The sequence below is a fragment of the Chiloscyllium plagiosum genome, unplaced genomic scaffold, assembly GCF_037043375.1.
Source record: "Chiloscyllium plagiosum isolate Xiang-an unplaced genomic scaffold, Cpla_swu_hap1 HiC_scaffold_21, whole genome shotgun sequence".
Taxonomy (NCBI): Eukaryota; Metazoa; Chordata; class Chondrichthyes; order Orectolobiformes; family Hemiscylliidae; genus Chiloscyllium; species Chiloscyllium plagiosum.
The window spans coordinates 61297418-61323321 of NW_028270159.1; the positions used below are offsets into that span (position 1 = coordinate 61297418).

A 25904-nucleotide genomic window follows, 5' to 3' on the forward strand; every position below is an offset into this window, starting at 1 on the left:
TAGCCCTCTAAATTCTTGCTATTTGGGGCAGCACAGTGGTTAGCACTGCTGCCTCACAGCACGAGGGTCCCAAGTTTGATTCCAGCCTCGGATGACTGTCTGTGTGGAGTTTACACATTCTTCCAATGTCTGCGTGGGTTTCCTCTGGGTACTCCAGTTTCCTTCCAGTCAAAAGATGTGCAGGTCAGGTGAACGGCCAAGCTAAAAGGCCTATAGTGTTAGGTCAATTAGTCAGAGGGAAATGGGTCTGGGAGGGTTACTCTTCGGAAGGTTGATGTGTACTGGTTGGGCCGAAGGGCCTGTTTCCACATTGTGGGGAATCTAATCTAATCATATATCCAACCAGATGCCTTTTTAAATGTAATTGTACCAGCCTCCACCACTTCCTCTGGCAGCTCATTCCACATACGTACCATGCTCAGCTTGAAAATATGCCCCTTACATCCCTTTTAAATCTTATCCCTCTCACCTTAAGTCTACACGCTCTAGTTTTTAACTCACCTAACCTGGGAAAAGGATTCTGACTGTTCACCATATCCATAGTTAAAAATCACACAACACCAGGTTATAGTCCAACAGGTTTAACTGGAAGCACTAGCTTTCAGAGCGTCGCTCCTTCATCAGGTGGTAGTGACACTCTGAAAGCTAGTGTGCTTCCAATTAAACCTGTTGGACTATAACCTGGTGTTGTGTGATTTTTACCTTTGTACACCCCAGTCCAACATCAGCATCTCCAAATTATCACCCTATCCATGTTAATGATTTTATAATCTTCCATAAGGTCACCTCTCAGTTTCTAATACGTGACGACCTGCGCCTACGTGAATACCTGCAGCTAGTCTCTAAAGCTACATAAATAGCTCACCACTAGAATGCAGAAGTAGACAATTAAATCATTATGATCCAGGGAAAATAGCCTCAGCCTATTCAGCCTCTTCCTATAGCTCAAACACTCCAACCTTGGCTACATCTTTGCAAATCTTTTCTGAACCCTTTCAAGTTTCACAACATCCTTCCCGCAGCAGGGCGACAAGAACTGAAAGAATTCCAGAAGTGGCTTAACCAATGTCCTGTACATCCACAACATAATGTCGCAATTTCTATACTCAGTGCACTGACCAATAAAGGCAAGCGTACCAAACACTTTCTTCACTATCTTGCCTACCCGTGACTCCACTTTCAAGGACACTGAACCTACACCCCAAGGTCTCTTTGTTTACCAACACTCTCCAGGACCTTACCATTAAGTGTATAAATCCTGCCCTGATTTGCCTTTCCAAATGCATCCCCTCACATTTCTCTAAACTAAATTGCAACGACCCATTTGATCAAGGTCCCATTGTACTCTGAGGTAATCTTCTTCGCTGTCCACTACACCTCCAATTTTGGTGTCATCTGTAAATTTACTAACTGAACCTTCTATGTTCGCATCCAAATCTTTTATATGAATGACAAAGCAGTGGACCCAGCACTGATCCTTGCAGCACACTACTGATCACAGACTTCCCGTCTGAAAAGCAACCCTTCACCACTACCCTCTGTCTCGACCTTCAAGCCAATTTTGTATCCAAATGGCTAGTACTCTCTGTATTTCATTTGATCTAATCTTGCTAACCACTCTGTTTTGAACCTTGTCGAATGTCTTTCTGAAGTCCAGAGAGACTATGTCCACTGCTCAGCTTTTATCAGTCTTATCACTTTTTCAAAAAATTTAAATCAATTTAGTGAGATATGATTTCCATGCACAAAGCCATGTTGACTATCCCTAATCATTTCCAAATAAATATAAATCCTGTTCCTCCAAATCCCTTCCAACTTGCCTGCCAATAACTTCAGGCTCACCATGAGGATATGGGCATCTGGGAGATAGGACAAAATGGCTGAAGGGGCTGCACAAAATGGCTCCTGCATTGCGAAATGAGATTGCACTAAAACCAGACAGAAACAAGAAACTGCAGACTGATGTAATTCCAACAAAATACAGAAGGTTAATTATAAATTGCAGCTAGAGACAAAATGGTGCTCTGCGCCTACGTGACTACCTGCAGCTAGTCTCTAAAGCTACATAAATAGCTCACCACTAGAATGCAGAAGTAGACAATTAAATCATTATGATCTAAATTATTTACCAGTTACTATCATTGGATCAAGCAACTATCATGTATTGATTGGTTGTTACCATGCAATCATGCTCCATGTCTGACTATGAACAATGTATATTTACCCTATGCAAACTCTGTAAAGTCGCTGTATTCTTTTGATGATTTAGAAGTACTCGTACTTGTGGGCTAATGAAAGTCTACCGACCTGAGCCATATCATAGAATAAACTATTGCTTGTGTGATTGACAAAGAATCGTTTACAGGTGTGTTTATTGACCGAGGGACCCGCCCCTCCCCCTCCACAAGATTTCAGATCTTCAACCGGTCTATTGTTCCCTGGCCTTTCCTTACCACCTTTCCTAAATGGCACACATATTCTGGCACTTGACCTGTGGTAATCGATAATACAAATATCTCAGTAAGGGGCCCAGCAAACACTTCCCTAGCTTTGCACAAAGTTCTAGGATACACCTGATCAGGTCGCAGGTCCCACTTTTATGCGACTTAAGACATCCAGTACCACCTCCTATAATATGGACACTATTCAAATTATTACTATTTATTTCTCCAAATTCTCTTGCTTTCATATCCTTCTCCAGTAAAAATTATACAGTACAGCATCTCTCCCACCTGCTGTGGTTCCGTAGATGGCTTTGTTGATCTTTCAGGGGCCCTATTCTCTGCCTAGTTACTCTTTTATCCTTGATGTATTTGTAGAATCTCTTTGGATTCTCCATAAACCTACTTCATGTCTCCATTTTTGCCCTCCTGATTTCCCTCGAGTACACTTCTACATACCCTGGCTCCACCTTCAAGGACAGTCTCTCCCTAGACTCAGAGATCAACAGACAGATCAGACGAGCAGCCTCAACATCTGTCAGGCTGACAGAGAGTCTGGGAGAACAGAAGGCTGACGACTCACACAGAGGTTGCAGTCTACAGGACCTGAGTCCTCAGCACACTGCTTTATGGCAGCGAGACCTGGAGACTCTACCCCAGACAAGTGCAGCGTCTCAATGCCTTCCACCTTCGCAGCCTGAGATGCATCTTGGACATCAAGTAGACTGACCGAGTTATCAACAATTTGTCTGGGATCGCGCCCAGATACCCAGCTTCTTCACCCTGCTCCAACAACGCCATCTCAGCTGGCTGGTCTACATGTTAGATGGGAGGATTCACAAAGACTTGCTGCACGGAAAACTGGCCCCTGGCAAGAGAACACCATCTTGTTTCAAACATGTCTGCAAGAGAGGCATGAAGTCAATATGAACGTTAAGAGGTGGAAGGACATTATAAGCGAACGCACTCGCTGAAGGCTGGAATTACGCAGAGGTCTAAAAAGGGGAGAAGAGAGGCTGAAACTTATTGTTGAAGAAAAATGCACCCACTGAGAAAATAGCAGCAAGGCAACACCGTAGGACAGGCTGCAACCGAGACTGCCACTCCCACGTGGGCCTCTACAGCCACAACAGACACTGCTCTATCAACCAAGACTGAAGCAAGAGTTCCCAGGAACAGATCTATGGTTTCACAAGACTAACGGATACCCCCAACTTCTACTGCACTTATATTCCTCTTGAAATTTACTCGAACCCAGCCGTCTATACTGACATATGCCTTCTTCATTTTCTTGACCAGAGTCTCGACTTCTCCAGTCATCAAGTATTCCCTTCAGCTAACAGCCTTGTCCTTAACAGAAACATACTGTCTCTGTACACTCATCTCATTTTTGAAGGCCTGGCATACCCTGGCTCCACCTTCAAGGACAGTCTCTCCCTAGACTCAGAGATCAACAGGCAATGGCAGGTGAGGACCTAGAAACAATCACTATCACTATAGAGGTAGTATTGGCAAGCTAACAGGTTAAAGGTAGACAGGTCTCCTGGCCCTGACAGAATGCATCCCAGGGGATCAAAAGGGATGGCAGGGGAAATAGCTAATATAGTAACTCACTAAAATTTGCTGGCCTCTGGAATAGTTCCTGCAGATTGATTAGATTAGATTAGATTAGATTACTTTACAGTGTGGAAACAGGCCCTTCGGCCCAACAAGTCCACACCGACCCGCCGAAGCGCAAACCACCCATACCCCTACATTTACCCCTTACCTAACACTACGGACAATTTAGCACGGCCAATTCACCTGACCCTGCACATCTTTGGACTGTGGGAGGAAACCGGAGCACCCGGAGGAAACCCACGCAGACACGGGGAGAACGTGCAAACTCCACACAGTCAGTCGCCCGAGGCGGGAAATGAACCCGGGTCTCTGGCGCTGTGAGGCAACAGTGCTAACCACTGTGCCACCGTGCCACCCACCGTGGAAAACAAAAAATATGATGCCACTATTTTTAAAAAAGGTGGGACAGAAGGCAACTAACTATAGATCTGTTAGCTTAACTTCTACCGTGGGGTCCATGCTTAATTGGATCAAGAAAGAAATAGCAGGATATATAGGTAGAAATTGTCCCATCGGAAGGATGCAGCATGGAATCATGAAAGGCAGGTCACGTTTAACTAATTTACTGAAATTTTTGAAGATACGGGTGGCATGGTGGCTCAGCGGTTACCACAGCTGCCTCACAGTGCCAGCCTTGATTCCAGCCTTGGGCAACCGTCCCTGGGGAGTTTGCATTTTCTCCTTGTGACTGCATGGGTTTCCTCCCACAGTCTAAAGGCATGCAGGTTAGATGAATTGGCCATGCTAAATTGCCTATAGTGTTCAGGGATTATATAGGTTAGGTGCACTAATTAGGGGAAATGTAGAGTAATAGGGTAGGGGAATGGGTCTGGGTGGGATACTCTGAGGGTTGGTGTGGACTTGTTGGGCCTAATGGCCTGTTTCATAACTGCACGGATTCTAAACTATTACAAGCATGTTGGACAACGGGAAAAGGAGGACGTGATATATCCGGATTTCCAGAAGGCATTTGACAAACTGCCACACAAAAGGCTTCTGCATAACATAAAGGTGCATGTTATAGATAAGGGATTGGTTAACTAACAGACAGTAAAGAGTGAGGATAAGTGGATGTTTAGATTAGTGTTGGACCGTAATTGTTTACAATTTACACAAATGATTTGAAGTTGGGAACCAAGTGCAGTGTGTCACAGTTTGCAGATGACACTAAGAGAAATGGTAGAGCAAAGTGTGCAGAGGACACAATGTCTACAGAGGGATGTAGATTGGTTAAGTGAGTGGCAAGGATTTGGCAGATGGACTACAATGTTGGTAAATGTAAGGTCATTCATTTTGGTCAGGATAACAGCAAAATAATCTATTATGTAAATGATAAAAAATTGCAGCACACTGCTGTGCAGAGACTTGGGTTTCCTTGTGCATGAATCACAAAAATTGGTTTGCAGGTGCAGCAGGTAATTAAGGCAGCAAGTGGAATATTGTCCTTCATTGTTAGATGGATGGCGTTTAAAAATAGGGAGGTTACGCTGCAGCTGTATGGGGTGCTGGTGTACTGTGTACAGTTTTGGTCTCCTCACTTGAGAAAGAATGTACTGGCACTGGAGTGAGTGCAGAGGAGGTTCAATAAGTTGAGTCTGGAATTGAGGGGGTTGGCTTATGAGAAGAGATTGAGTAGACCGGGACTGTATTCATTAGAATTTAGAAGAATGAGGGGGCTCTTGTCAAAAAATGTAAAATTATGAAGGGATTGATAAATTAGAAGCAGGGTGGTGGGTTCCACAGCCAGGTGAAAGTAGAACTAAGTGACACAGCCTTAAAATAAGGGGGAGCAGATTATGACTGAGTTGAGGAGGAATGACTTCAACCAAAGGGTTGTGACTCTGTGGAACGCCCTGCAGAGTGAAGCAGTTGAGGCTACCTTCTTGAATGTTTTTAAAGATTTTAAAAAGATAGATTTTTGAATAGTAAAGGAAGTAAGGGTTATGGTGAGTAGGCAGGAAAATGGAGCTGAGTCCATGATAATATCAGCCATGATCTTATGAAATGGTGGATCAGTCTTGAGGGGCCAGATAACCTACTCCTGCTCCTACTACTTCTGTTTTTTACGTTCTCACTTTCCAGCCATCCCTTTACCTGGGAGTAGCCTCCCCCAGTCAAATTTTGGAAGATCTTGCATTGTACCATCAAAATTGGCCTTTGTCCATTTCAGAACTTTAGCTTTTGGATCTGGTCAATCCTTTCCAATAAATATTTTAAAACTAATGGAATTTTCATAGAATTGCTACAGTGTGGAAACAGGCCATTTGGCCTCTTCAACCCTCCGAAGAGACTCCTACCCTATCCTTGTAACCATGTATTTCCTATTGAGGATCTAAAATTTGAATTTAGACTGCTGTCAGAAGAAACAAATATATGTAGATTTTTATTAACCACAAAATGGCTTTTCAATTTAAAATAACATAACAAAATGGCTTTAGATTTTTCTTTTGACACTGTGAACTTGAACTGATGTTTTGCTGAGTTGGTTGTATTTAGAGATAAAATAATTGAGTTTTCATAATATGAATCATAAGACAGTGATTTGGTATTCAAACTAACCTTGAACTAGCAAGCATGGGATCATTTTGTGCATAAAGCAATCTGTTTCTCAGGAAATACCATTGGATTAGCTTGCTGTCAATCATGTCACCTTATTACATTTGATTGGTCTTTTCTTGTAATTAAGGCTGTGTGTCTCTTAAAAAAATGTAAGTAATGTGTAATTTTCAAATGTAATTGCGCCATTTCTCCACGGCACACAGAAGCTTTTAACCTCTGTTGCTGGACAAATCTGCACCAGGTTGCCTTAATTTATTAAACATGTAACCTTGCTTTAAACAGCCATACTCCTAGTGATTCTTTTGGCCGATCTTGAGAGCAAGGGGTCCCGCCTGGGATTCTGGATCTTCACTATGACGAATCTACCCAGCCTGTACATCCCTACAGGCAATTTAGCATGGCTAATCTACCTAAGCATCTTTGGAAGACGCGAGGAAATCAAAGCAAACCCATGCAGAGAGAATGTACAAACTCCACACAGTCCCCCTCCAGCCTCACAATCCTCCCTATCTCTGTAATGCCCCTCCCTTACTGTTTAATGCCTCCTGAATAGTACAAGCAAATTGCCCCGCCAGTATATTAGTCCCCTTCTAATTCAGGTGCAATTAGGGCAGCACGGTGGCTCAGTGGTTAGCACTGCTGCCTGACAGCACCAGGGGCCCAGGATCAATTCCAGCCTCGGGCAACTGTGTGGAGATTGCACATTCTCCCCATGTCTGCATGGGTTTCCTCTGAGTGCTCCAGTTTCCTCCCACAATCCAAAGATGTGCAGGTCAGGTGAATTGGCCATGATAAAATTGCCCATAGTGTTTGGTGCATTAGTCAGGAGTAAATATAGGGCAGGGGAATGGGTCTGGGTGCTTTACTCTTCGGAGGGTCCGTGTGGACTTATTGGTGGAAGTGCCTGTTTCCACACTGTAGGGAATCTAATCTAATCAATCCATCCTCCTTATGCAGGTCAATTCTATCCTGGAAGAGATTCCAATGATCCAAAAATGTGAATACTTTTCCTCTACACCAGCATTAATCTTCTCTATCCTACTATTCCTGTTCTTTCTAGCATGTGAACTGGGAGTACTCCAGATATTACCAACCTCAAGGACCTACATTTTAACCCCCAGCCTAATTTCCTATTTTTTCTCATCGGGACCTGGTCCTTTTCTCTTCCTATGTCATTGATACCAATGTACAACAACCTCCTACAGGTCATTCTCCCCTTTGAGAATAATCTGCACCCTCTCCAAGACAACTTTGACTTTGGCACCAGGGAGGCAAACACACCATTCTGATGTCTCGCTGTCAGCTGTAGAAACGGCAGTCTGTGCCTCTGACTAGAGACCCCTATCACCACTGATCGATCGGAACCCAATGTAGCCCTCATTATAGTAGAGCCAGTCTCAGTACCAGAAACCTGGCTTTCAGTGCTACATTCCCTGAGAATTTATCAGCCCCTACATTGTCCAAAACAGCATAGTTATTTGAGATGGGGATAGCTACAGGAGACTCCTGCACTACCTGCATACCTCTACTACCTTTCCTACAAGTAACCCATCTACCTGACTATATCCGAGGTTTCTCTATCTTCCAGAAACTGCCATCTATCACATCTCCTGGTTCCTGTAAATTCCTCATTGCCTTTAACTACCAATCCAACTGATCCACATGATCCAATCGGATTTGCAACCACACTTCCTGCAGACATCATCAGGATCATTGAAATTCTCCCTAATCTCTGACATCTGACAGGAAGAATTTATGAATGGCCATTTTTGGACCTTAAACAAACTACAGACCCAGAAAAAGGCACAGTCTTACTGCTTTAAAAAACTACCTTAGAATAAACTGAGTACCTATGTTTTATATTTTTAAAAAAATATTCAACACACCATCAGACCTATGTTGACTATTTACTAAAATAAAACAGAGTAAGATCTATCCCCGTGTCAGCGTGGGTTTCCTCTGGGTGCTCCGGTTTCCTCCCAGTGTCTAAAAATGTGCAGGTTAGGTGAATTGGCCATGCTAAGTTGCCCGTAGTGTTAGTGAAGTGGTAAATGTAGGGGAATGGGTCTGGGTGGGTTGCGCTTCGGCGGGTCGGTCTGGACTTGTTGGGCTGAAGGGCCCGTTTCCACACTGTAAGTAATCTAATCTAATCTAATCTAATCTTTTAAGAGTCATAAAATCACTCAGCTGAACCCCAGCTGTGAATAGTTTTGATAATGATCTCCAAGGTCAGCTGTGAAATGTCACTGTTTGCTCGTTTGTTTTTCTTTTGTCCCAACTCAATTTCCAGAGAGGCTTGTAACTTCACAGCCAATCTGCTGGGAGGGTTCACAGCTTGGCTTCATTCATTTGCTGCCAAGACCAGTATATATTGGCGATCTTTTTTGACTTGGAGAAAGCGGTGATGAACTGCCTTCCTGAAATGCTACAGTCCATGTCCCATAAGTACACAACAGTGCTGCTTGGATAATAATCTCCTTTAGTGTCACAACGCTATCTCTGTAATCCCGCTCAGACCTCATAACCATCCCTATTACCCCCCCCCGCCTCACAACCGTCCTCATCTCTGTAAACCCCCTCTATCCTCACAATCCTTCCTATCTTATAATCTCCTCCAGCTTCACAACCCTCCCTATCTCTGTAATCACCTCCAGCCCCAAAAATTACATTTCTGTGGTTTAAAATTTTTATTTTGATTCATTTTTGGTTCTTTAACATCAAACATGTAAAAGAAAACCGACAAAAACGGTGCAATGATTTGCTTTCAAAGTTCTGTCAACAGACCTTTTGAAGAGGACTAAATATGGACAGATCAGTTTTTTTCCCCTCAAATTATGCACTTAGGAGAGATTATTTTTTAAAAACACTAATGGGGGGGGGGGGGGGGGGGGGGGAGAGAGAATGACTTACCAGGGGGAAGCAGTGGGGGACCTGCTGCTCAGAAGGAAAGGGGGAAGAGGTGCAGAGCAGTAGTCATTGGGGACTCAATAGTTAGGGGGACAGATAGGAGGTTCTGTGGGGACAAGAGAGACTCACGGTTGGTGTGCTGCCTCCCGGGTGCCAGGGTCCGTGATGTATCTGATTGTGTTTTTGGGATCCTTCGGGGGGAGGGAGAGCAGCCCCAAGTCATGGTCCACATTGGCACCAATGACATAGGTCAGAAGAGAGATGGGAACTTGAGGCAGAAATTCAGGGAGCTAGGATGAAAGCTTAGAGCTACGACAAACAGAGTTGTTTTCTCTGGTTTGCTGCCTGTGCCGCGTGGAATAGGGAGAGAAAGGAGTTGAACACGTGGCTACGGGGATGGTGCAACAGGGAGGTCTTCAGGTTTTTGGATAATTGGAGCTCTTTCTGAGGTAGGTGGGACCTCTACAAGCAAGATGGTCTTCATCAAACCCATTCCTCTGGGTGGGAAATTGGCCAAAGCTATTAAGGTGGATTTAAACTAATAAAGCAGGGGGATGGGAACCAAAATTGTAGGCCAGGTACAGAAGAGGATGAGAGTAGGGAGTTCCAAAATCAAGTATCTGACACTGGCAAGCGAGAACCTGTTTGAAGTGTGTGAACTTCAACGCGAGGAGCATCTGAAGTAAAGTGGGTGAACTGGCAGCGTGGGTTGGTACTTGGGACTTCGATGCTGTGGCCATTACAGAGACATGGATAGAGCAGGGACAGGAATGGCTGTTGCAGGTTCCGGGATTCAGATGTTTCAGTAAGAACGGAGAAGATGATAAAAGAGGGGGAGATGTGGCATTGTTGATCTGGGACAATATTACAGTTGTAGAAAGGATGTCTGGGGACTCGTTAACTGAGGTAGTATGGCTGAGGTTAGAAACAGGAAAGAAGTCACCATGCTGGGAGCTTTCTATAGGCCTCCGAATAGTCCCAGAGATGTAGAGGAAAGGATATCAAAGATGATTCTCGATAGGAGTGAGAGAGGCAGGGTAGTTGCCATGGGGGACTTCAACTTTCCAAATATTGACTGGGATAACTACAGTACGAGTACTATAGGTGGGTCAGTTTTTGTCCAGTGTGTGTAGGAGGGCTTCCTGACACAGTATGTAGGCAGGCCTACAAGGGGCGAAGCCACTTTAGATTTAGTACTGGGTAACGAGCCTGGCCAGGTGTTAGATTTGGAAGTAGGTGAGCACTTTGGAGACAGTGATCACAATTCTGTCAGGTTTACTTTAGTGATGGAAAGGGGAGGAGTTACAGCTGGGGGAAGGGAATTTACGATGCAATTAGGAAAGATTTAGGAAGCGTAGAATGGGGAAGGAAAATGCAGGGGATGAGCACATTAAAAATGTGGAGCTTATTCGAGGAAAAGCTCCTGTGTGTCCTAGATAAGTATGTACCTGTCAGGCAGGGAGGAAGATATAGAACGCATGAGCCATGGTTTACTAAGGATGTGGAATCCCTGGTCAAGAAGGAGGGGGAGGCTTATGTAAGGACAAAATGTGAAAATTCAGTTACGTTGCTTAAGGGTTGCAAGGAAGTCAGGAAAGACCTAAAAAGAGAGCTCAGAAGAGCCAGAGGGGACATAAGAAGTTGTTGGCGGATAGGATCAGGGTAAACCTTAAGGCTTTCTATAGGTATGTCAGGAATAAAAGAATGACGAGAGCTAAATTAGGGCCAATCAAGGATAATAGTGGGAAGTTGTGTGTGGAGTCAGAGGAGATATGGGAAGCACGAAATAAATATTTTTTGACAGTGCTCACTATAGAAAATGAAAATGTTGGCAGTGAAGATGCAGAGATACATGCATCTAGACTAGAAGAGATTGAGGCTCACAAGGAAGAGGTATTAGAAATACTGCAGAGTGTGAAAATAGACAAGTCCCCTGGGCCGGATGGGATTTATCCTAGGATCCTCTGGGAAGCAAGGGAAGAGATTGCCGAGCCTTTGGCATTGATCTTCAAATCATCATTGTCTACAGGAATACTGCCTGAGGACTGGAGGATAGCAAATGTGGTTCCCTTGTTCAAAAAGGGTAGTAGAGACAACCCTGGTAATTACAGACCAGTGAGTCTGTAATTACCAGCTGTTGGTAAAGTTTTGGAAAAGGTTATAAGAGATAGGATTTATAACAATCTAGAAAAGAATAATCTGATCAGGGACAGTCAGCACGGTTTTGTGAAGGGTAAGTCGTGCCTAACGAATTTTATTGACTTTTTTGACAAAGCGACCAAACAGGTAGATGAGAATAAGCCGGTTGATGTGGTGTATATGGATTTCAGCAAGGCGTTCGATAAGGTTCCCCACAGTAGGCTATTATACAAAATGTGGAGGAATGGGATTGTGGGAGACATAGCAGTTTGGATCAGTAATTGGCTTGCTGAAAGAAAACAGAGGGTTGTAGTTGATGGAACATGTTCATCTTGGTGTCCAGTTACTAGCGGCGTACTGCAAGGGTCAGTGTTGGGTCCACTGCTGTTCGTCATTTTTATAAATGACCTGGATGAGGGCTTAGAAGGGTGGGTTAGTACATTTGTGGACGACACTAAGGTCGGTGGAGTTGTGGATAGTGACGAAGGATGTAGTAGGTTACAGAGAGACATAGATAGGATGCAGAGCTGGGCTAAGAGGTGGCAAATGGAGTTTAATGTGGACAAGTGTGAGGTGATACACTTTGGCTGGAGTAATCGGAATGCAAAGTACTGGGCTAATGGTAGGATTCTTGGGAGTGCAGATGAGCAGAGAGATCTCGGTGTCCACGTACATCGATCCCTGAAAGTTGCCACCCAGATTGACAGGGTTGTTAAGAAGGCATACAGTGTTTTGGCCTTTATTAATAGAGGGATTGAGTTCCGGAACCAGGAGGTTATACTGCAGCTGTACAAAGCTCTGGTATGGCCACACTTGGAGTACTGTGTACAGTTCTGGTCACCGCATTATAAGAAGGATGTGGAAGCTTTGGAAAGGATGCAGAGGAGATTTATTAGGATGTTGCCTGGTATGGAAGGAGTGTCTTACGAGGAAAGGCTGAGGGCCTTGAGGCTGTTCTCGTTAGAGAGAAGAAGGTTGAGAGGTGACTTAATAGAGACATACAAGATAATCAGAGGGTTAGGATAGGGTGGACAGGGAGAGCCTTTTTCTAAGTATGGGGATGGCAAACACGAGGGGACACAACTTTAAAGTGAGGACAGATAGGTATAAGACAGATGTCAGAGGTAGTTTCTTTACTCAGAGAGTAGTAAGGGTATGGAATGCTTTGCCTGCAACGGTAGTAGATTCGCCAAGTTTAAGTGCATTTAAGTCGTCATTGGACAGGCAAATGGACGTACATGGAATAGTGTAGGTGGGATGGGCTTCAGATTAGTATGACAGGGCGGTGCAACATCGAGGGCCGAAGGGCCTGTACTGCGCTGTAATGTTCTATGTTCTAATAGGGAGGTGATAGCCTAATGGTACTCTTGCTAGACTAGTAATCTGCAGACCCGGGTAATGTTCTGGGAACCTGAGTGTGAGTCCTCCCATGAAAGATTATGGTGTTTGAATTCAATAAAGTCTGGAATTAAAAGTCTACCAATCACCATGAAACCACTGTTGATTGTCATGAAAAGCCCATCTGGTTTACTAACATTCCACGGGAAGGAAATTGCCACCCTTGACTAGTCTGTCCCACTAGTCTGACTCCAAATTCACAGCAGTGTGGTTGACTCTCTGGGCAATAAATGCTGCCCTGCCCAGTGATGCCTACATCCTCTGAATGATTAATAAAATTAAAATCGCAAAGGAGAGTTATTTTTAAACCAAGTTGTGTTCATGGAATTTTTGAAATAAGAAAGGAATGATCACCTTCATGGGATTGTACTAACAGACTCTACAATAATCAGAGGGAAATTGACGAATAAATCTGAAGAGAGATTTCAGATATATTTCAGAATAAGGTTGAGGTAGTAAACAAGAAGATTGACGAGACAGAGCAGTAGACATAGAACAGTGCAGAACAGGCTCTTAGGCCCTCAATGTTGCATCGACCTGTGAACTATTCTCAGTTCGTCCCCCTACACTATCCCATCATCATCCATGTGCTTACCTAAGGAATGTTCAAATCTCCCTAATGTGGCTGAGTTAACTACATTGGCAGGCAGGGCATTCCACGCCCTTACATGCCTCTGACATCTGTCTTAATTTATCACCCCTCAATTTGTAGCTATGCCCCCTCATACAAGCTGACATCATCACCCTAAGAAAAAGACTTCCACTGTCTACCTTATCTAATCCTCTGATCATCTTGTATGTCTCTATCAAATCCCCCCTTAGCCTTCCTCTTTCCAATGAGAACAGACCAAAGTCTCTCAGCCCTTCCTCATAAGACCTTTCCTCCTGACCAGGTAACATCGTGGTAAATCTCCTCTGCACTTTTTCCAATGCTTCCACATCCTTCTTGTAATGGGGAAACAAGAACTGTACACAATTATTCCAAGTGCAGTCACACTAGCATTTTGTACAGTTGCAGCGTGACATTATGCCTCCGGAACTCAATCCCTCCACCAATAAAACCTAATAAACCGTATGCCTTCTTAACAGCACCTGTCCTTGACGAAACCATTTTGACTATCTGTAATCAAACTGTTGCTTGCTCGATGATTATAAATCCTATCTCTTATAATCCTTTCCAAAACTTTTCCTACATCAGGTGGAAGGCTCACTGGTATATAATTACTTTGGTCATCTCTACTGCCCTTCTTGAACAAGGGCACAACATTTGCAATCCTCCAGTCCTCTGGTACTAAACCTGTAGACAATGACGATTCAAATATCAAAGCCAAAAGCTCCAACACCTCCTTCCTAGCTTCCCAGAGAATTCCTCGGATAAATTCCATCCGACCCAGGGGGCTTGTCTACTTTCACTCCTTCTAGTATTGATAACACCTCTTTCTTACTAACTTCAAACCTTTCTAGTCTAATATCTTGTATCTCGTTCTTCTCCTCTACAATATTCTCCTTTTCTGAGTGAAAACCGATGAGAAATATTCATTTAGCACCGCTCCGCTCTCCACAGGGTCCACACAAAACTTCCCACTTCTGTCTTTGACTGGCCCTATTCCCACCCTAGTCATTCTTTTATTCCTCACACCTATAGAAAGCTTTAGGGTTCTCCTTTATTCTATTTGCTAAAGACTGCTCGTGTCCTCTCCTCGCTCTTAACTCTCTCAAAATCCTTCCTAGCTAATTTGTCACTCTCCATCACCTCATCTGAACCATTTCGTCTCATCGTCACATGAGACTCCTTCTTCTGCTTAACAAGAGATGCAATTTCTGTAGTAAACCACGGTTCCCTTACCTTATCACTTCCTCCCTGCCTGACAGGGACATACCTATCAAGGACATGCAATATCTGTTCCTTTCACCAGCTCCACATTTCGATTGTTCCCATCGCCTGCATTTTGATCCCCCACTCTATACATCCTAAGTCTTGCCTATTCACATTATAATTGCCCTTGCCCCATCAATAACTATTGCCCTGTAGCATGTACCTATCCCCTTCTATCGCTAAACTAAATGTAACTGGTCACTCTCTCCAAAGTGCTCACCTACTATTAAATCAAACACTTGGTTCATTACCAAGCACCAGATCCAGTGTGGCCTCCCCTCGTCAGCCTTTCGACATACTGTGTCAGGAAACCTTCCTGAACACATTGGACAAAAACTGATCCATCCAAGGTATTGGAGTTACAGCATTTTCAGTTTATGTTGGGGAAGTTAAAGTCCCCCATATGACTACCCTGATCCTTTGCTGATCCACTCCTCCACACCCTTGGAACTCTGCGGAGGCCTATAACAAACTCCAAGCTGTGTGACCTCTCCTCTCCTGTTTCTAAGCTCAGCCCATTCTACCTCAGTAAACGGGTCCTTGTCAAAAGTTCTTTCAGCCACTGTTATACTGTCCTTGACTAACACCTCTCCCTCTTTTCCCGCCTTCCCGGTTCTTAATGAAAGATCTAAACCCTGGAACCTGCAACATCCATTCCTGACCCTGCTCTATCCATGTCTTCAAAAGGGCAACAACATCAAAGTCCCAGGTACCTATCCATGCTGCATGCTTACCTACCTTATTATTTTGGATACTTCTGACATTGAAGTAGACACACTTCAAACTAGCTTGCTATCTGCCAGCACATTCCTGAGACCATGAAATCCTGTCCATGCCCTCTCTACTCTCATCCTCCTGTGCACAGGAACTACACCTCAGGTTCCACCCCCTGCTGAGCTAGTTTAAACCCACCCAAATAGCACCAGCAAAGTTCCCACCCAGGATATTAGTACCCCTCTGGTTCAAGTGAAGACCGTCCTGTTTGTACAAGTTCCATTTCCCCAGAATGAGCCCCAATTATCCATGTACCTGAAACTCTCCCTCCTGCACTATACTTACAGCTACATGTTCAGCTGATATCCCTCTCTATTCCTTGCCTCGCTATCACGTGGCATGGGTAACAAACCAGAGATAACAACTCTGCTTTGTTTTAGCTCTCAGCTTCCACCCTAGCTCCCTGAAATCCTGCCTTACATCCCTATCCCTCTTTCTACCTAGGCTGTTGGTACTTACTTGGCTCACGACTTGAGGCTGGTCACCCTCTCCCTTCAGGGTGCCAAAGACATGATTCGAGACATCATAGACCCTGGCACCCGAGGCAACACACCAACCGCGAGTCTTGTTCGTTCCCAACAAACCTTCTATCTGACCCTCTAACTATTGTGTCCCCAATGACTAACACTCTCCTCCTTTTCCTCCTTCCCTTCTGCGCAACAAGGACACTCCATTCCAGAGACCTGCACCCCATTGCATACCCTGGGGTAAGTCGCCCCCCCAACAGTATGCAAAACGGTATACTTGTTTTCCTGGGGAACAACCACTGTTTTCTCCCCCTTCTAAATTGACTTTGTTTACTTGGACTTCAGTAAAGTTAGTAGAATTAGTAGTTAGTAAAGTTAGATCACATAGGATTCAGGGTGAGTTGCCAATTGGATACAAAATTAGCTTAACAGTAGGAGACAGGGAGGTTGCAAGGTTATTTTTTGGACTGGTGGCCTGTTACAGTAGTGTTCCACAAGGATTGGAGCTGGGTCCACCTTTGCTTGTCATTTATATAAATGATTGAGATGAGAATATAGATGACCTGGTTAAGTTTGTGGGTGACACAAAAACTGGTGTTAAAGTGAACAGTAAAAAGGGTTATCTAAGATTGCAAAGAGATCTTGATAATTTGGGTCAATGGGCTGAAGAGTGGCAGATGGAGTTTAACTTGGTTAAATGTTACATTTTGGTAAAACAAACAAGGGAAGGATTTATACAATCAAAAGTAAAGCCTTGGGGAGTGTTGTAGAACTGAGACACTTAGGGGTGCAGGTCTTTGAAGTTTGCGTCACATACATATCCGGAGCTAAAATGATGTTTAGCATGCATGCTTTGGGGATAGGAGTTGGGATGTCATTGTGAGGTTGTACAGGGCATTGATGGGGCCTCTTCTGAAGCACTGTGTCCAGTTCTCATCGCCCTGTTATAGAAAGGATATTATTAAGCTGGAGAGGTTTCAGAAGGATGTTACCACAATGAGTGTGCTTGAGTTGTAAGGAGAGGCCTGATAGGCTGGGAGACGTGATTTACAGAGTTTTATAAAATTTGAGGGTGGGGGATCTCAATACTTGGGTGAATTGTTTTCAAGGTGAGAGGGGAAAGATAAAAAAAAATCATTCAGAGAATTTTTTTATACAGAGTGGTTCATGTGTGGAATGAACTTTGAGGAATTGCTGGGTATGGGTACAGTTCAATGTTAAAAAGACATTTGGACAAGGAAGTAAACAGAAAATGTTTGGATGGATATGGTCCAAGACCAGGCATGTGGGACATGTTTAGTTTGGGATTATAGTCAGCATGGACTGATTGGACTGAGGGTCTGTTTCCGTGATGTATGATTCTATGACTCTAACTCTTGTTATCTCTATAAATTCTCCCAGCCAGTCCAATGCTCTCTGGCATCATCATCTCAAACAGCCTCATAGCTCTCTACATCTCTATAAATCTGCTGCAGCCTCACAGACCTCCTGAACTTGGCAGCTTGGAGTATGAAGGCTGTGGATGGGAGATTCCCAGAGGTGGTGCGGTTGTGGACGGTCCGGGAGATGATGGTTTGGTGATGGGAGGTGGGATTGGGGTCGAGGGGCCAGTAAGAGGAGGTGTCTGCAAATTGGTGCCTAGCTTCAGCGGTGCAGAGGTAGGTGTGCCAAACTACGACAGTTCCTTCTTCCCCACCCTTGTCTGTGGGTTTGCGGCTCCCACAGCTACCTGGACTACACTTCCTCCCACCCTGCCTCCTGTAAAAATGCCATCTCTTATTCCCAATTCCTCCGCCGCATCTGTTCCCAGGATGACCAATTCCACCACAAAAAATCCCAGTGGCCTCTTTCTTCAAAGACTGCAATTTCTCTTCTCATATGGTTGACGATGCTCTCCAGTGCATCTCCTCCACTTCCCATACCTTTGCCCTTGAACCCCACCGCTCTCAACACAAAAAGGACAGAACCCCAAGTCCTCACCTTCCACCCCACCAACCTCCATATACATCACATCATCCTTCGCCACTTACAACCAGACCCCACCACTATGTTCCCTTCCCATCCCAGTCAGCATTCTGGAGAGACCATTCCCTCCGCGACTCCCTTGTCAGATCCACAGCCCCGACCAGCCCTCACCCCACTCCTGGCACCTTCCCCCGTCTCCACAGGAAGTGCAAAACCTGCAACCACCACCCCTCTCTCCCCCCCCCCCCCCCCCATTCCAAGCCCCCAAAGGATCCTTCCGCATCTGACAGAAATTTACCTGTACCTCCACCAACGTCATCTACTGTATCCATTGCACCCAATGTGGTCTCCTCTATATTGGGGAGACAGGACACGAACTTGCGGATCGTTTCGGAGAACATCTCTGGGACACCCGCACCGACCAACCCCATCATTGAACACTTTAACTCCCCCTCCCACTCTGCCAAGGACATGCAGGTCCTAGGCCTTCTCCATCATCAAACCCCAACCATCGAACGTCTAGAGGAAGGAACGCCTCATCTTCAGCCTTGGGATCCTGCAACTACGTGAGATTAATGTAGATTTCACCAGTTTCCTCACTTCCCCTGCCCTTTCATTACCCCAGTCCCAAAACTCCAACTCTGCACTATCCTCTTGACCTGTCCATCGCCCTTCCCATCTATGAACTTCACCCTCCTCTCTGACCTATAACCTTCTCCCCCACCTTCATCTAACTATCGCATTCCTAGCTACCCCCCAGTCCCACTCCCCTCCCATTTATCTCTCAGCCACCCGGCCCACAAGCCTTGTTCCCAATGAAGGACTTATGCCCGAAGTGTCAATTCTCCTACTCCTCAGATACTGCCCGACCTACAGTGCTTTTCCAACACCACACTCTCAACTCTCATCTCCACAATCCTCGCTATCTTAGTAGTCTCCTCCAGCCTCATAAACCTCCTTATCTTTGACCTTCAGGGAAAGAGACTGCCATCCTTACCTGGTCTGGCCTACACGTGACTACAGATCCAGAGCAATGTGGCTGACTCTTAACTGCCTTCTGGGTAATTAAGTATGGGCAACAAATACTGCCTAGCCAGCGACATCCTCATCCCATGACTGAATACAAAAAAACCTCCTCCAGCCTCACAAATCTCTGCAATAAGTGCATTCCTCTAATTTCATCCTCATTTCTCCGCTTGATGTTGGCACTTTTCGATTTCTAGGTCCTGAGCTCTGGAATTTCCTCCGAAGTTGGTCCACCTCTCGACCTCACGTTGACCAAAACTGACCAGAGTCATCTATTCTAACATCACCTTCTCTGACATGTTTTCAAATGTGGCTTGTCACATTCCTGTATTCAGTGTCTCAAAGATCAACAATATAGAAAAAGACTTTGTGCCTATCGGGACTGTGCCAAAACGAACTATTCTAATCCCATTTACCAGCACTTAGCCCAAGACTTGTCTACCTTGGCATTGCAAGTGTGCATCCAAATAAGTGTTAAATGTTGTCAAGGTTTCTGCGCCTATCACCCTTACAGACAATGATGGTCAGTATAACTGTCACTGCATGACGACATCACACGTGGGCACAGAACATCTGGGTCTGTGCAAATCAGAGATCACCCACACATTACAAAGGATAGCATTCCTGAGAGGGGCAGAGGAGATTAACCAGAATGGTTCAAAGAAAATGTCCATAATACAGAGGTGGTGGTGCTGGATGTCTTGAAACGCATAGAAGTGAATAAATCCCTAGGCCCTAATCAGGTGTACCCTAGAACTCTATGGAGGCTAGGGAAGTGATTGCTGGGCCCCTTGCTGAGATATTTAGACCATTGATAAGTCACAGGTGAGGTGCCAGAAGACTGGAAGTTGGTTAACATGGTACCACTATTTAAGAAAGATGATAACAAAAAGCCAGGGAACTATAGACTGCTGAGCCTGATATCAGTGGTGGGCAACTTGTTGGAGACAATCCTGAGGCTCAGGATTTACATGTATTTGGAAAGGAAAGGATTGATTAGCGATAGTCAACATGTGCATGGGATATCCTACCTCACTAAGTTGATTGAATGTTTTGAAGAAATAACGAAAAGGATTGATGAGGGAAGAGCAGTGGACATGATCTATATGGACTTTAGTAAGGCACTCAACAAGGTTCCTCATGGTGGAATGGTTAGCAAGGTTAGATCACGTGGAATACAGGGAGAACTAGCCATTTTGGATACAGAACTGGCTCAAAGCCAGAGGCTGGTGCTGGAGGGTTGTTTTTCAGACTGGAGTCCTGTGACCAGTGGTGTGCCTCAAGGATCGGTGCTGGGTCCACTGCCTTTTGTCATTCATATAAATGATTTGGATGTGAATATAGGAGGTAAGTTTGCAGATTACACCAAAATTGGAAGGGTAGTGCACAGCAAAGAAGGTTACCTCAGAGTAAAACAGGATCTTGATCAGATAGGCCAATGGGCCGAGGAGAGGCAGGTGGAGTTTAATTTAGACAGATGTGAGGTGCTGCACTTTGGAAAGGCAAATCAGGATAGGAGTTACACGCTTAATAGTAAGGTCCTGGCAAGTGTTGCTGAACAAAGAGACCATGGAATGCAGGTTCATAGTTTCTTGAAAGTAGAATTGCAGGAAGATAGGACAGTGAAGCGGCATTTGGTATGTATTCCTTTAATGGTTACAGCATTGAGTACAAGAGTTAGGAGGTCATTTTGCAGCTGTACAGGGTACAGGTTACATCACTTTTGGAATAGTGTGTGCAATTCTGGTCTCCCTCCTATAGGAAGGATGTTGTGAAACTTGCAAGAGTTCTGAAAAGACTTATAAGAATGTTGCCAGGGTTGGAGGATTTGACCTATAGGGAGAGGCTGAGTAGGCTGGAGTTGGTTTTCCTGGAACGTCAGAGGCTGAGGGGGTGACGTTATACAGGTTTAAAAAATCATGAGGGACACGCATAAGGTAAACAAAGTATTTTTTCAGGAATGGGGGAGACCTGAACTAGACAGCACAGGTTTAGGATGAGAGGGGAGAGGGAAAAGGGACCTCAGGGACAACATTTTTACGCAAACTGTGGTGAATGTATGGAATGAGCTGCCAGAGGAAGTGGTGGAGGCTGATAACATTTAAAAGGCATCTGGATAGGTATGTGAATTGGAAGAGTTTAGAGCGATATTGGCCAAGTGCTGACAAATGGAACTAGATTAATTCAGGATATCTGGTTGGCATAGACGAGTTGGACCTAAGGATCTATTTTCGTGCTGTACATTACTATGACTCTATGTTGATAGATTTTAGTTCATGGTTAGGGTTTGGTTTTACATTATTCATTCTTGTGACATGGGTGGTTCTGATACACATCGAGAATATCCATCTACAAAAGATGGATTCTCCTTCTCAACCACTCCCCTTGGTGAGGTAACCTCAGGTTAAAATCAACTAGGTAAAAACAAGGACTGCAGATGCTGGAAACCAGAGTCTAGATGAAGGGCTTTTGTCCAAAACGCCGAATTTCCTGCTCCTCGGACGCTGCCTGACTTGCTGTGCTTTTCCAGCACCACTCTAATCTAGCCTCCGGTTAAGCAAACATCAGTCATCTTTTTCTAAAGAGAGAGCAGCCCTTTGGTCTGGTAGGACAATGGTGACTTTACCTTTTAAACAGTGATGCTATTGTGCCTCAGTAGAGGAGAGGGGAAAAGTTGAAACTGGCTATGGTACAATGCTTTGTCATTCAGGAGATTCATTTTTGTTTATGTTATTGGGGGCTGCACTGATGCAGGAAAGTGGAGAATGTTCCAAAACAACCCTGATGTGCACTCATAGACAGCAAACAGACATTGAGGAATCAGATGTTTGGAGAAACAAATTGTTCTCCTTGTAGCAAAGGAAATTGAGGTCAGCTGTGATAAAGGTGTTTACAAAAGATATACATTACTATGATAATACTAATACTCATCAGCTGAACTGGAAAGGATTACAGGACACATATTGTAGATTTTGATATTTGCTGCCGTGAGGTCAGGTTGCAGCTGTACAAAGCTCTGGTGTGGCTGCACCTGGAGTATTGCATACAGTTCTGATCACCACATTATAGGAAGGATTCGAAGCTTCAGAAAGGGTTCAGAGGAGATTTACTAGGATGTTCTCTTGTATGGAGGGAAGGTCTTACGAGGAAAGGTTGAGGGACTTGAGACTGTTTGCGTTACAGAGGAGAAGGTTGACAGGTGACTTAATTGAGACATATAAGATAATCAGAGGGTTAGATAGGGTGGACAGTGAGAGACATTTTCCTCGGATGGAGATAGCTAGCATAAGGCGACATAGCTTTAAATTGAGGGGTGATAGATATAGGACAGATGTCAGAGGTAGTTTTTTTACTCAGAGTAGTAGGGGTGTGGAATAACCTGCCCGCAACTTTAAGGGCATTTAAACAGTCATTAGATAAACATATGGATGAAAATTGAATTGTGTAGGATAGACGGGCTTGGATTGGTTCCACAGGTTCGCACAACAGAGGGCCGAAGGGCTTGGACTGCGCTGTAATGTTCTATGTTCAACCTACTGAAAGAATAAGCTGATTTAAGAGAGAAACTCTATGCAGCAAGTGGAAATGAGCTGAAACACAATACTCACAACACAATGTGAATACCCAGGATCTGATGAATTGAGCAGTTCTGCCAGAGTTTGGCATTACAATTATTGAGATTCCCATCTGCAAGTCCGTTTATAATATCCTGAAACACAAGTTGATAAAATCCATCACAGTCAGTCCAGGATAGAAATTCACATCCTCCCCTCCTCTGACACCTCCCTCCCCTTCCTGGACCTCTCCATCTCCACAAGTGACGACTGACTTGACACTGACATTTTTTACAAACCCACCGACTCCCACAGCTACCTGGATTACACCCCTTCCCACCCTATCTCTTGCAAAAATGCCATCCCGTATTCCCAATTCCTCCGCCTCCGCTGTATCTGCTCCCAGGAGGAGCAGTTCCACCACAGAACACACCAGATGGCCTCCTTCTTTAGAGACCGCAATTTCCCTTCCCACATGGTTAAAGATGCCCTCCAACGCATCTCGTCCACATCCCGCACCTCCGCCCTCAGACTCCACCCCTCCAACCGTAACAAGGACAGAACGCCCCTGGTGCTCACCTTCCACCCTACAAACCTCCACATAAACCAAATCATCCGCCGACATTTCCGCCACCTCCAAAAAGACCCCACCACCAGGGATATATTTCCCTCCCCACCCCTTTCCGCCTTCCTCAAAGACCATTCCCTCCGTGACTACCTGGTCAGATCCACACCCCCCACCAACCCAACCTCCACTCCCGGCACCTTCCCCTGCAACCGCAGGCGGTGCAAGACTTGCGCCCACACCTCCCCCCTCACCTCCCTCCAAGGCCCCAAAGGAAACTTCCATATCCGCCACAGATTCACCTGCACCTCCACACACATTATCTATTGCATCCTCTGCACCCGATGTGGCCTCCTCTATATTGGGGAGACAGGCCGGCTGCTTGCGGAGCGTTTCAGAGAACACCTCTGGGACACCCGGACCAACCAACCCAACCACCCTGTGGCTCAAATTTCAATTCCCCCTCCCACTCCACCAAGGATATGCAGGTCTTTGGACTCCTCCATCGTCAGACCACAACAAAACGACGGTTGGAGGAAGAACGCCTCATCTTCTGCCTAGGAACCCTCCAACCACAAGGGATGAACTCGGATTTCACCAGTTTCCTCATTTCCCCTTCCCCCACCTTGTCTCAGTCAAATCCATCGAATTCAGCACCGCCTTCCTAACCTGCAATCTTCTTCCTGACCTCTCCGCCCCCACCCCAGTCTGACCTATCACCCTCACCTTGACCTCTTTCCACCTATCACATTTCCGACGCCCCTCCCCCAAGTCCCTCCTCCCTACCTTTTATCTTAGCCTGCTGGACAAACTTTCCTCATTCCTGAAGAAGGGCTTATGCCCGAAACGTCGATTCTCCTGTCCCTGGATGCTGCCTGACCTGCTGCGCTTTTCCAGCAACACATTTTCAGCTCTGATCTCCAGCATCTACAGACCTCACTTTCTCCTCACAGAATCAGCATTCTCAACCCTGCAATGTCTTTCTTACTAACATCTGGGGGCTAGTGCCTAATTTTGGAGAACTGTCTTGCAGATTAGTCAAGCAACAGCCTGACATAATCACTCATAGAATCATACCTTGCAGACAATATTGGACACCACCATCACCATCCTTAGATAAGTCCTGTCCCACTGGCAGGACAGACCAGGCAGAGGTGGCGACACAGTGGTATACAGACAAAAAGGATTTGCCCTGGGAGTACTCAGCAATGACTTTGGATGCCAGGAAGTCTCATGGCTTCTGCTGATTACCACATGCCATCCTCTCTTGGCTGATGAATCAGTACTCCTCCATGTTGAACAATACTTGGAATAAACACTGAGGATGTAAGTGGTGCCATATGTCCACTTGGCATAGGATTTCAATGTCCACCATCAACAGTAGATCAGCAGCAGGATTACTGATTGAGCTGGTTCTAAAGGACTGAGTCTGTAGCAGGTGATGAGGGAACCAACAAGAACGAAAAACATACTTGATCTCATTGTTATGAATTTGCCAGCTGCAAATGCATCTGTCTATGACAGTATTAATAAGAGTCCTTTTGGAGACAAAGCCTTGCCTTAAAATTGAGACTACCCTCCATTGTGTTGAGTTGCACTATTGCTGTGCTAAATGAGACAGAATTCGAACAGAAATAGAAACTCAAAACTGGGTATCAATGAGGCAATGTGGGCCATCAAAAACAGCAAAATTGTACTCCAGCACAATCTAAAATCTCATGGCCTGACATATCCTACACTCAACCATTACTATTAAGCTAGGGTTAATCCCCTGATCAACCCTGGTTCAATGGATAATAAAGCAGGGCATGCCAGGTGCAGCACCAGGCATATCTAAAAGAGGTACCAACCTGATGAAGTTACCAAACAGGACTTCCTGCATGCCATACAGCATAAGCAGCAAGAGATGGAGCAAAGCGATCCCACAACCACTGGGTCAGATCTAAGCTCTGCAGTTCTGCCACAGTCAAATGGTGACAATTCAAAAAACTGGCTGGAGGAAGCACATCAAAAATCTCCAACCTTACTGATGGGAGGGGCCCAACACATCCATGCAAAAGACAAGTATTTGTGAGAGATTAGATTAGATTAGATTACAGTGTGGAAACAGGCCCTTCGGCCCAACAAGTCCACACCGACCCGCCGAAGCGAAACCCACCCATACCCCTACATTTACCCCTTACCTAACACTACGGGCAATTTAGTATGGCCAATTCACCTGACCCTGCACATCTTTGGACTGTGGGAGGAAACCGGAGCACCCGGAGGAAACCCACGCAGACACGGGGAGAACGTGCAAACTCCAGCAACTGTCAGCCAGAAGTGCCAAATGAATGATCCATGTCGGCCTTCTCCAGTGGTATCCAACATCACCGATGCCAGCCTTCAGCCAACTCAATTCACTGCAAATAATATCAAGGAATTGACAAATTGTGCAAAGGCTATGAGCACTGCCAACATTCTGACAGTAGTATTGATGAGTTGCGCTCTCTGACTTGCTAACCACCAAGCCAAGTAGAACAGCAGCACTGCATCTACTGACAATGTACAATGTCAGCCAGATATGTTCATCACAAAAACACAGGGTAAATTCAACACAGCCAATTTCCCTTC

General features: G+C 45.0%; 1 protein-coding gene across 1 annotated transcript in view; it reads right to left on the minus strand.

Annotated features, from left to right (window-relative positions):
- The window catches only part of LOC122564677 (uncharacterized), a 70181-nt gene that overhangs the window by 6721 nt on the left and 37556 nt on the right, over positions 1-25904 (minus strand). The window contains exon 5 of the mRNA XM_043719753.2: positions 22781-22881. The gene's annotated coding sequence lies outside the window, so the exon portion shown is untranslated. The remainder of the gene's footprint in view (positions 1-22780; positions 22882-25904) is intronic.